Source organism: Micromesistius poutassou, assembly GCF_964030765.1.
Source record: "Micromesistius poutassou genome assembly, chromosome: 2".
NCBI classification, from domain to species: domain Eukaryota; kingdom Metazoa; phylum Chordata; class Actinopteri; order Gadiformes; family Gadidae; genus Micromesistius; species Micromesistius poutassou.
In genome coordinates this window covers 5776104-5788608 of record NC_140272.1, presented here as the reverse complement: position 1 = coordinate 5788608, position 12505 = coordinate 5776104, and the positions used below count along the sequence as shown (strand labels likewise).

Below are 12505 nucleotides of genomic sequence, written 5' to 3'. Positions count from 1 at the left end.
ACACTGTATAAAACTTAATGACCTTCCACTGTTTTTCATTGACAAATACTTCAATGTCGATACAACAATGAAAAACACTATATTATTGTAATAAGTAACACTAATATTGTAAATAAGTATGGAACCGTGTTCCAAACCCAGCTGCTAGATTCGGTGGTCCATCAATATATATTGAACATGTTTTATATTGATAATGATCAAAATTCTATCACATTATGATAATTTATTGTTTTATTGCCCAGGCCTAGTGTGACACATCGGCGGCAGCCATCTTGGTTGTTTATGAAAATGGCTCAACGGCGCTGGTGTGGTGAACTCCTATTTTGTAATTTATAAGGTGCTCTTCCCCTCTAAGTGACTTCAGGTTCAGATGCACTTCATGAGGACGCAGCTAGGAAATCTTATTCATGGATGTCTAGACTGTGATATGGGGAGTGAACCCACTTTGCGTCTGGAAGTCGAACACCACAACCACAACATTATAAGAGCCATGAATACATTGCAGTGAAGTGTATAGTGTGGTGAATTGTGTGGTATAGTGTTGTGAAGAGTATAGCTGTGTTGTGTAGTACAATGTAGTGTTGTGTTGTATAGTGTAGTGTATTGTAGTAAAGTGTAGTGTATAGTGTTCTGAAGTGTAGAGTAAGGGTGTGTAGTATACTATAGTGTAGTGTGGTGTATTTTTGTATAGTGTAGGGTATTATAGTATGGTCTTGTGAAGTGTAGAGTGGTGTTGTGGAGTATAATGCAGTATAATGTGGTGCAGTAGTGTTGTGAACTGTACTGTAAGGACTCCCAGTTGGCCGGTTAGCGGAACAAGATATCATGTAACCCCTCTGATGACCATTAGGAAGGAACTCATTATCAATTACCCTGAACAGTGCTCATTTACTCAACCGATCTGTCTGTGTCCTGTTTGATTAATTCCTCTGCTTAATCGCCCATTGATTAGGCGTTAATAAGTACACAGCTCCTCTGAAACACACCGCCTGGCTAATCACATCCTCAGCGGCTGCGCTCGGAGCTTCAGGGCGGCAGTGGTATCCTGGTCCGATCCCGGACTCTGCTCCCCGGGCTTCACCCTGGGGGTTAGGGTAAAGGGTCTGCTTATCTCAGGCCCTCCATCCCAGAGGAACCGCGACCACTTGGGTCCTGAGGGCCGGAGGAAGCGGTTTATCAGGCGTCTGGTCTCTCCTCAGGGCCGTCGCTCCTAGACGCCAGGCTCTCTGCTCTCCCCGGCCCCCCGATAAGCAGAGGGGGTACAGCTGTTTATCAGCTGAGACAACAGTCGACGACTCAGAGCCCTCTCCACTTACGACAGACCGTATTTAACGGTGAGGCATACAGGCCGGGCTGAGGAGGAGAGAGTTCAGATCAGTTCGGGATCTTTATCTGCCCGGCGTGGTGCAGTGTTGCTGTTGGCTTTTGATAGTGGGCGCACCGTGTATTTAATCTACCATACACATGTCTTCTGCAGATCCTCGCAAGGGAGGCTTTGCACTTTGCACATCTATATTTCATATTTATATTATGTATCCTCGCCCTAATAACCTTGGGTTCTGATTCATATGGCACTCGGTCAGTTCTTTTGGGTTCTTATTTGAAAAACTTCTAGAAAATTCTTTGGTAGCCGCTCCAGTCTCGTGGTTATGCTGTGAAGGTTCTCAGCCTCGTCTGTTGGTCACTTTGAGTAAATCTACATCCACTACATTTAGAAGCATAAGTGAATAATACGTACACAAGAAGGTAGAGTGGTCGATCTGGCAGCTAGGAGTTGGGTTTGCAGGATGCAGTGTTTACCGCCTCCTGCACTCAGGTGAACATGTGGCGGATGTTTCCGTGGTAAAGGCCTGATTGACACCAGATGTTGGGGACACCTGGAGCCCATATTGGATTCTAGTCTTAATCTGTTAAACATCCTTGCTTTGAACTTTGGGATGGAAGTCTGCCATGTCGAACCAATTTCCCCAAATAATATATGGATATGTTTTTTGGCCCAGATACCTGTTTGTTTTGTGTGCTTTTTGGACAGCTTTCTTCCCTCTTTATTAATAATGCATTTATGTATTTTATTCATTTGATATATTTTAAAAACAAAACAACTCAGCCAGGAGGCAAAATTTGTTAGGCAAAGGTGAATTTCAAGGATTTTCCAAATGTTTGGAGTATTGGGGGAATCTCAGCCTGGCTCATTTCCTGGAGGTTCTGGGAGTTTCCGCAGCTAGTCTCATTACAGACAGCAGGGTGGTCGATCTGGACCCAAGTTCTCACAGAAAACATGGAACCCAGGGAAACCGTCCAATCACAACACGGGCCTGGGCATTGGCATCTGACGGACAGCAGTGGCTGAGGGGATATGGCTAGCAAGTTACACACACACATGCATTCGTATTGGACAATGTGTACGGCTAGCAAGTGTTTTTGCCATGTCTTGTCAACAAAAACAGCCCCTAATCATTCTACACATCATCATTTCCAAGAAATACATTTTGGAAAGTCTACTCACCAAGCATAAATCCCAATGTTTCCCTCTCTGTCTCTCTGTCTCTCTCTCGGTCTTGTTCCTATCCAAAGTGCTCAGTAATGTGTTAAAAAGGTTTCCATGTGTTCACGTCTAACCCTGCTCCCCTGTATGTATACATTCATAACAAACACGGAACGCTGTGTGTGTTTCAGAGCGTTGTGTGCGTTTGTGTTTCGGAGAACAAGACTTTGATGTTGAATCCGGAGGGAGTTCGTACAACAGACACACACAGACCCAAACTAAACCGTGCATATCTCCATGTCTGGCGCTCTTGGCCAGCGATTACAGACATTGATTTTTGATATTGGCTCATTATTACCCTTATTTCATGGAAAAAGTAAGAACGTCTGGGTCGTAGTGAAACAAACACACATTTTCTTCTCAAATCCCTGCAATACTCTCCGCTGCTGTGACGACTCAACGGCTGAAGAGGATTAAGTGGATTCTGTGTAAGCCAAAGGTTGATTTCAGCAGATCATGGTGAGGTTCTCCAGAGCTGCAGTCCAAGACTGCATTGGTTCAACAGACTTTTCCTCATAATAAAAAATAACCGGGCCGCTGTGTAAAAACAAACTGCACATAGTATAAATAGTATATAGTATATAATAGTATTTAATAGCATACTACAGTATAAACTTAAATACATATTATGTAGTGCTAGTACAGCCGATCACAAGGCCTGAGACGTCACAGAAGTGATCACTAATCACTAAATCACTAAATCAGTCAGACTTTAATCATATGGCAATTTTGTGCAAAACTAAAAATGTATGTGTGTGCTCAGCATGGAACACAACACGTATGTTTGACATATGTTTGTTATTGAGTTCCTACATATGGAGGTCTTTGATGGTCTTCGACAGCGGTCCTCAAAAATAAACGTCTTTGCTACTAAAGCTAATGATAGAGCCATGATTGTGGTTAATTAGAGTGTAGAACCTGGGTGTGTGTGTGAGAGAGCAACAGAGACTGTGTGTGTATGTGTGTACGTACGTGCGTGCGTGTCTGTGTGTGTGTTGTATTTGTGTGTGAGTGTCTGGTGTGTCTGTGTGTGATGTGTGTGTGTGTGTGTGTGTGTGTGTATGTATGTTGTGTGTGTGTGTATGTGTGTGTGTGCGTTTGCGTGCCTGTGTGCGTGTGTCTGGGTGTATGTATATAAAAGTTGTATGTTTATAAATGAGCACATGAGTGTGTGTGTGTGTGTGTATGCATGTGTGTGTGTGTGTGTGTGTGTGTGTGTGTGCTCATTGTTGCTTCTCTATTCAGATTAAACCAAAAGGTCACTTTGAGAAGATGGATTCTCTCAGCGGAATGTCATCAGAGGTCTCTGATTCAATCATCTCAAACACATGTGTTTTCAGATAGCTAGACAACCATTTGTGTATGTGCATGCATGTGTGTGTATCCGTGTGCATGTGTGTGTGTGTGTTAGTGTGTTTGAGTGTGCATCCATGCACGTATGTGTGTTCTTGTGTGTGCGTGCATGCTTGCGTGTGTGTGTGTGTGGATTTGTTCATTTGTATGTGTGTGTGTGTGTGTGCATGTATACCTGTGTGTGTACTCGTGTGAATGTGTTTGTTTGTGTTTGTGTGTGTGAAACACCATTTGTATTGATTAGACAGCAGATGATGTATCTTCTCCGTGTTCTATGAAATCAAGGTTAGACCCTACGGCAACAGCTGGAACTCAGGGTAGAGGCCCGCTCTCTGATTGGTGGATGAGGAGGAAGAAGGGGAGGCGGGTGGAACCAGTGATATATTAACTTTGGGAAGTACATGCGCCATATCAACTAGTACTACGCATTACCTTTATTCTGTTGAGCAGGATATCAACTCACCAGATCATCTGTTATGATGAGCAGATCCAAGATGGACGACCCACAGCTGTAGTGGCTCACCAGGGAGAGCAGGTCGCCTGGCAACCGGAACGCTGCTGGTTCCAACCCTGAGTGTCCAGGTGTCGCTGAGCAAGGCACCTGACCTTCCCCAAGTGCTGGCTCTTCCCCTGCGTGGCTGACTCCGCCGTCAGTGTATGAATGGGTGAATGAATGTGTGTATGAATGAATGTATGAATGGGTGTATGAACGAGTGTATGAATGTGTGCATGGACAGGTGTATTATGAATGTGTGTATGAATGGGTGAATGAATGTGTGTATGAGTGTTTATATTAATGGGTGAATGAATGTGTGTATGAGTGTTTATATTAATGGGTGTATGAATGTGTGAATGAACGGGTGTATTATGAATGGGTGAATGGATGTGTGAATTCATGTGTGTATTAATGGGTGTATGAACGGGTGTATGAATGTATAAATGTGTTTATGAATGTGTGTATGAGTGTGTGTATTAATGTTTGCATGAATGCCTGTATAAAAGGGTGAATGTGAGCCACTATTTATCAAGTGCTTTGACCGGCTGCAGGTTATAAGAGCGCTATACAAATGCGGTCTGTTTCCCAGAGCGCTTACCACCCTCGGCTCTCCCACGCGGGTCAGGAACCACAGATAAGATCCAGCAGGAGGTCTCCAGGCGCAGCCTTAAGTTTCCCCCGACCAACATTGGAAAGCCGTGAAACACCATTACAGGAGATGGATGGGGGCCTCCTCCGGCCCACTCTCCCCCCTCCCTGAGCACCCCTAGGGGAGTGAGGGCTGCACTTCTCAGGGGGGCCGTAGCATAGCTTTCCTGGGGCCCCCGGAGGTGGGGGTCCCCCACTGTTATAGAGGGAGTCTCTGCATGACACAATACGTAATGTACTGCAGGGCTACGCTTTAGCGGAGCTACACTGATGTGATGCATTAGGACCCCGACCCACAGAGCAAGAGCACATTCTTAACAGCCAAACGCATGGGGAGTACACACACACACACACACGCACACACACGCAAACACACACACACACACACACACACACAAACAAGGATATGCACACATTCATTCAGACACTCATAGACACAAAGACACACAAACTTGCACACAAACACGTGCACACTCACACATGCACAAACACTCTGCCTCTCTGACACATTCCCACACACACACACACACACACACACTCCACAGTCAGAGATATTGCCCACAGGAGGTTTATCACAAGTGTGGCAATGTACTCAACTGCAGAGCAATAAGAGAGGGGGCTGCAGCCATGTGTATGGGGGCCAAGGTGAAATAGGGGGTCTGGGATTATTTGCTGTAATTTTCCATCCACTTCTCATTTGACAAGTTAAAGAAAGGAGAATTAGGTAAAATTGCTGTGTTCAGCCTTTTAAAATTCAATATGTCTGACCTTTGGTGAGAAATTATGGAGTGAAACCATTGCTTGCACTGGTCTCTTTAGGTTATTGTACAATGCAACACACACAATAGGGTACTACTGACTCAATTCAGTGTTTCTAATCGCATACAATACAATATGGACAATAAAGTTGTTCACAATAGATTCACCGTTTGGTGAGTCCATGCATTACTAAGCGTTACACAGTTTTCTCTCTTTGCTCCCCATCTCTCTTGTTAGCTTGCTCTCTCTCTCTGTTTCTCTCTCACTCTCTCTCTCTCTGTATCTCACTCTCTCACTCTCTCTCTTTCTCTATCTCTCACGCTCGCTCTTTCTCTCTCTCTCTGTCTCTCTCCACCTCCCTCTCTCTCTCTCAATTCAATTCAATTCAATTCAATTCAATTCAATTCAATATTGGCATGAGAAATATACATTTGCATTGCCATCTCTCTCTCTCTCTCTCTCTCTTTCTCTCTCTCTCTCTCTCTCTCTCTGTTATCATCTCAGCCAGGATGCCAAGCCAGTTTCAACACAACTTCATCCTAGAGATCTTCTCCCAACAGACTATTGCTGTTCAAATTCCTAATTTAATTAAATTCCTGGTTTTCCTGTGCACCGGCAGCATTGAGTATGATAGAGTTGAAGAGTCAGTGAATGGCGCTAGCCTTTAAAGCCTTTAAAGTGAATCCCCCTCATGGCTGATGAGTGAAGTGATGATCAGCCATGTCAGTCGATCTTCATCAGTATTCATCAGTATGGTTAACGAGTGCAGATATTAACGTCACAATATCTCAAAGTTACGTTACAAAACTTCTAAATCAAGCATAAAATCACAATGAAATCAACTTCGACCTCATGTTGCTTGCCTATTCAACTGTTTGTTCAGGGGCATGCTGGGAAATCACTTCCTGTTGTGCTCAGTGATCGTAGTATCGGTGAGTCGTTGTGGTCGTCGTAGCAACGCATCCTCAGAATGCCTCGTTCCGTGTCTGACCTCTGGAAAATGTCAAGGCGGTTATAAAAGGAGTGAACCCTCATATCTCGAAGAGAAGATATGTGAAAGAAATATGAAAAAAAGTAATTTCCCAGCATGCCTCTGTGGAATGAAAACAGTTTGAAATCCGGTAAACGCCTCTGTGAAGCCTGTGTTGATATCTAAATAAAAGCCAGCCACACATCAGAGTTGCGGGGACAGCCTGAATCAGGGGGATTCAAGGACAATCCCTTCAGGTCTGTTATCTGCTTGACACTCCGCTCTGTATTTGTTGAACTGATGAGACCCCTGGGGATTAGAGTGGGATTAAATAGAGATAGCGCGTAAACGTACTGAATCACGCAGCAGCTGTCTGGGCCGCGTTGGGTGAATCATATTGGGGGCAGGGGGGGAAGCCATTTTATTGTTTTACACTTTAATACGCCGCACTCAGAACAATATATCACACAGAAATGGGATAGGATCTTGGCAGCCTGTGGGACCTTTTTGCTCTCCTCGTGCACATGACTGATGCTTTTAGTATTCTCTGGGTACATTATAAAGAAGGTGGAAGTCAGAGAGCCGAGTTGTACTTCTGCATCTGATGTTCGATAGTGTTTCAGGGTTCAGTTGACGTAATACAGAAGAAAAAGGCAATAGACATTTTTCTGTTGAAAATCTGTAACCTTAGATCTCTGTGCTTTTTATACAACAACATTTGATTTGAATTTGATGCAATTTGCACTGGGTCAAACTGTAGAGCTGGTGTTGTCTTGGGTGGTAGTAGCTATCTTTGGAGGCAGTGGCTCAGGAGGTAGAGCAGGTTGACTTGTAACCGGAAGGTTGCTAGTTCGATCCCTGGCTCCTTCTAGCTGTGTGTAGGTCTCCCTGAGCAAGATGCCTCACCCTGACTGCTCCTGACGAGCTGGCTGTCGCCTTGCATGGTTGACTCCACCGTCGGTGGGTGAATGTGTGCATGAATGGGTGAATGTCAGGCAATGATTGTAAAGTGCTTTGAGTGGCCACTGGTTAGAAAAGCGTTAAATGCATTCCATTTACCATACCATGTTCCATTGTACACGTCCTACCTTGCTGTTGGGCCGGTCTTCGCTCTCTCTCGCTAAGAGCTGTGTATCGCCTCAGGGATCACATTAGCCGCGGTCCGACGTCAAACAGCATCTGATCCCCTGGAGGGACTCTTGACAGACCTCTTCCTGCCATTGTTCTGGGTGTCAAAGTTTCTCTCGGGGGTTCGCTTTCGCTCCGACGTCGTAAAAAAGAGCGGCACTCTCTCCGCGCGCGCCTTATGAAGCGGCATCAACCTGAACCACACGCGCGAGCACAAAGTTAAACAACCGCTGGAGCCAAAGAACCAGCAACCCCGACTAAACAAACAGCAATCAGGGGCAGGAAAGATGTCAGGCCTGGTGTTGGCCTGTGAAAGTTTGCTCAGGATGCCCGGGGGAAGTGGTTGTCGTGGATGTGTGGAGGCTTCCTGTTTGGTCTCCTCTGGTGCTTGCTTTTGCTCATTACTTCCAGATGACTGAGTGTTGGTCATCAGTCCCGTCACAACACAGGGAGGGGAGGTCTGGCTGCTGTTGGCTGCTGTTGGCCACGGTTGGCCGCGATTGGCCGCTGGGCAGATGGGCACGCACCAAGACATGTCAGGGCAGGTCTGGAACTGGACAGATAGCCAGGTGTGTATGTCTGCGGTTGCTCAGATGTTCATGGGCACGTAGATAGACAGACAGACAGGTAGGCATGCAGACGGACAGACAGGTGTGTTGGTCGGCTACGTCCTCGTAGCCGTCTGCTTATCTTCAGGCAGACAGCTGTATCTATGTTGTTGGACGGGTCCGTTATCAGACAGACAGCCAGACAGGTGTACCTTCAGACAGACAGACAGAGAGACAGACAGACAGGTGTATCATTGTACTTTCAGACAGGCAGACAGACAGGTGTACCTCCAGACAGACAGGTGTATCAGTGTGCCTCCAGACAGACAGACAGACAGGTGTATCAGTATACCTCCAGACAGACAGGTGTATCAGTGTGCCTCCAGACAGACAGACAGACAGGTGTATCAGTATACCTCCAGACAGACAGGTGTATCAGTGTGCCTCCAGACAGACAGACAGACAGGTGTATCAGTGTGCCTCCAGACAGACAGACAGACAGACAGACAGGTGTATCAGTATACCTCCAGACAGAATGATGTTGGCAGCTCAGTGTGAGGCTGGATGCTCCAGACTCCCCCTACAGAGCTCCTCCATCAGGGCTGGCAAGCTCTCTCTCTCTCTCTCTCTCTCTCTCTCTCTCTCTCTCTCTCTCTCTCTCTCTCTCTCTCTCTCTCTCTCTCTCTCTCTCTCCTCCCTCCCTCCCCTCTCCTCTCTCTCTCTCTCTCTCTCTCTCTCTCTCTCTCTCTCTCTCTCTCTCTCTCTCTCCCTCCCTCCCTCCCTCTCTCTCTCTGAGTGCCTGATAGTGACAGGCTGGGTGCTTGAGTTTGCGTTGCCATGGCAGGCTGCGCCTCTCATTGTTTCAGCAGTAATTAGCGGGCGGGTTGCCAGTCTGAATCCAACCTCTGTGCTGGGACCTCATGTTTGTCATTTGGCAGGGGCTCTGGAACATATTTCACCCAGCAGAGAGGTCTTCCCAGTCCTATCGCTATGCCGACGGCAGCCCAGCGAGCGTCAGGACGCCGTCGGCCAAAGGGTTGGTGTTTCTTGTCACCGGCTTGTTTTTGCTCTTCGTCGACATCGAGTGTGAGTCCTCGGAGAGATCTTCACGTCATTTTCCACATGCTCTGCCTGCCCCGGTCCTCTGAGCAAGGCACCGGCTGCGGGACGTTGAACAGTGTTGAGGAGCGATGGAGGAGACGGTCTGGTCTCGTAATGAACTTGACAAGACAGAACAGAACCACCCGGATGTCCCCCTGAAATATTTCCCTTCCCAGTTTTGCAAAAGTTTTGTACAAACAACAAGTTGGTTTTCACAGTTTGACGGTGTTTCGTTGGGAGAGCAGAGGACATATGTCATTCAAGTGTTAGCTTCCCCCCATCCCCATTTATGTTTGTTTTGTTTTGATACAGCGCTCATCAATGATTCACAAACTGCTTCAGACAGCCATTAAACGGCTGTTTACGGAGCATTACGGAAACCAGGACAGCCATCAAACCCAGCCCAGTCGGAGTAAACACTGAATAAAAGAGAGCAGACTCATCCAAAGGAAGAGCTATTCATCTTAGCGCACCGCGGCTGTGGATGCTGCCCAGGATCAGCATAGTTATGGGGGCCAGAATACACTCTTCATGTAGGTGTCGGGGCCTGATTGCATTCCTGGGGATAGCGAGGCAGCGAGCTGTGTTCAGCATTAATATCCCAGCTATGTTCAATTAGAAGGTTTGTATTTTTTTTTGTTTTTAATCTGAGGCGCTAAGCTTTAAACCTGCACTATGTCATTTTTTTTCTGTGTAGCCATCATTTTTTTTTATTCTTCAGAATTCGATTTTCTTCGCTGTGTTTCCTCTACAAACCAAATTGATTTCAGGAGGAGGAAAATCCCCGGGTTGATTGAGTCGTGGGTGGAAGGTTGTTATTTTTTAGGAAATGTAAAAGTTAATTTTGAACAAAAGTGCCAGCCACAGTGGAAAAGTTTCACGGGTAGAGAAAGATTTGAAGTGTGAAAGTATACATTGTTATATCATTGCACATTTTTTTTGTATCTTTATAATGGAGTGAGATGCTGTATTTACCATTTAGCCATTTTTGATGGCTGAGCCAGCTTTGATGACACTTTTATCTGACTATGCATTGCAAACCAGGATGCCTACAGGCAAGGCAGCAACCATCAGGGTTCAAACCCAGAACCCTTATTTTAAATTCTATTTGAACAGACGTTTAAGCCGTCTCGTGTGATATTAAATACTGTCAGCCACCCAACGAGTCGTCACATGTGGAGTAACGGAAGACACCTTTGGTGCCGAAACAATCACAGACATGCTTGTGCGACAGGGTTGTGCGTCAGGGTAACTGCCTCCACGGGGGTGTCCCAAGCTGGGGCCACTCACTGTGACACCTGGCATTCTGATTGGACGCCTGATTGGTTCTGGCGGAAACTACGAGAAATACAGGGAATTCTGGAAATACTAAATTACTTCATTTGATTACATGTTCTAATGAGTTTCCTGGTAACCCACATGGCCGCTCGGTTGATTACATAGAAAGAGATGTGTGTGTGTCAGTGGCGATTTCTCTAAGACTGCAAGGGAAGCTCGGGTTCATCTAAAATTAAAAAAATGAAATGGTAAATATATACTGTTGTGTTAACATTTCATTGACTAAAAATGCATTAAAACATGTCCATCTCGAAGACAAGTTCGTTCAGAATCAGCTGCTTATCGCAGGTCGACTGACTCGATTACCTTCTCATACACTCCCGTAGCGTCACAGTGCGTTTGCCTGTTGAAGCTCAGCGTCCATCCACTTCAATGGGGCTGCATAGAACAGCTTTTTTTAGTGCGTCGAAAGTCGACAGTCATTGGGTAATGCTGCGATTATGTCCCTCCCACGGATGCTCAGCGTCTCTGGGGGTGAATGGAGGAGTGGGCTGGCCTGGACGCTGGGCTTCTGCGTGATGATTGGAGGGTCTGTGAAAGACTGAGTTGCCGTTTGATTGACAGCGATTTTGAACTATAAAAAGTCACCGGAGCTGTCTTCATTCCTCAGTCCCATCACAGATTTTGCAAGCGAGTCGAAAGACGAACTGCAACCTATTTCTTGATATTTGCTTGTCGAAATTGATAGATAATTTTCATTGTACATTTCATACACTTATTCACACAATTCCTTACTTCAGTTTAACATAATTCCCACATTTCCTTGTTCAAGTTTAATATTGTTTTGGTAGTTGGCCATCACTTTGATTCAGGGATTCTGAATTTTAAGTCCTGTATTCAGATCAGGACTTGCAGGGTGACAGGGGAATGCCTCAGCTTTACAAACTGTTTTCATTAGTGGCAACAATTAGAGCTACATCTGCAGGTGTAGAAAGGAGCTTCTCCTGTTTAAAGCAGGTCCTACACCTAACACAATGGGCCAAGGCCGTTTAAGCAGCCTAGCTCTGCTGGCAATTGAGAGGACACTGGTCAAGTCAGTGGAAAAGACAGCAAGTTGGTATGACAGAGCATTTCCTTGAAAAGGAACAGAGAGCATCATTTACATATATATACATAAATTTACAATTTATATGTTGTAGGCCGAAAATGTGCATCCCCTCTTTGAAAGACCAGCAGCCGCCACTGGTGTGTGTGTGTGTGTGTGTGTGTGTGTGTGTGTGTGTGTGTGTGTGTGTGTGTGTGTGTGTGTGTGTGTGTGTGTGTGTGTGTGTGTGTGTGTGTGTGTGTGTGTGTGTGTGTGTGTTTTCCACTCTGAGCAAAGCGGATGACAAAACTGAGATTATATGAATACAAGCAATTACTGGATGTGTCTTTTGGATCATTCAAATGACAGCCAATTAAGTCCCTGCTCTATTCAGACGGCTATCTGCTGCTCCACATCAGAACCCCAGCAGGGATGCGGGCAGACTTCTAAACCTGTTGACTTCTTTCATTGGGTTATACATCCATCTGATTCAGGGATATTTACCTCCCGTCCGGGAACTTATTTCATTTATTCAGTTATTTCATGTATTTAGTTTTATAATTTCATTTTATTGTATGTGTGTGCCTTTTTATTC

At 45.6% G+C, this 12505-nt stretch overlaps 1 protein-coding gene across 1 annotated transcript in view; it reads left to right on the top strand.

Moving 5' to 3' along the window:
- The window catches only part of fbln2 (fibulin 2), a 49030-nt gene that overhangs the window by 4914 nt on the left and 31611 nt on the right, over positions 1–12505 (top strand). The gene's annotated exons all lie outside the window — the stretch shown is intronic.